Source organism: Nanorana parkeri, unplaced genomic scaffold (assembly GCF_000935625.1).
Source record: "Nanorana parkeri isolate BGI_ZX_2015 unplaced genomic scaffold, ASM93562v1 scaffold3449, whole genome shotgun sequence".
NCBI classification, from domain to species: domain Eukaryota; kingdom Metazoa; phylum Chordata; class Amphibia; order Anura; family Dicroglossidae; genus Nanorana; species Nanorana parkeri.
In genome coordinates this window covers 31,562-31,876 of record NW_017309717.1, presented here as the reverse complement: position 1 = coordinate 31,876, position 315 = coordinate 31,562, and the positions used below count along the sequence as shown (strand labels likewise).

Genomic DNA, 315 nt, shown 5'->3' with positions numbered 1-315 from the left:
CCCTATACTCGCCCTATACTCCTCCCCCTATACTCGCCCTATACTCCCCCTATACTCGCCCTATACGCCCCCTATACTCGCCCTATACTCCTCCCCCTATACTCGCCCTATACTCGCCCTATACTCCCCCTATACTCACCCTATACTCACCCTATACTCACCCTATACTCCCCCTATACTCACCCTATACTCACCCTATACGCGCCCTATACTCCCCCTATACGCCCCTATACGCCCCTATACTCCCCCTATACTCGCCCTATACGCGCCCTATACTCACCCTATTCGCCCCTATACTCCCCCTTTCCTCGCCCT

General features: G+C 54.9%; 1 protein-coding gene across 1 annotated transcript in view; it reads right to left on the bottom strand.

Annotated features, from left to right (window-relative positions):
• Window positions 1-315, bottom strand: part of LOC108803156 (lysyl oxidase homolog 3-like) — a gene marked incomplete at its 3' end in the record, with an annotated part of 35,083 nt that overhangs the window by 14,935 nt on the left and 19,833 nt on the right. The gene's annotated exons all lie outside the window — the stretch shown is intronic.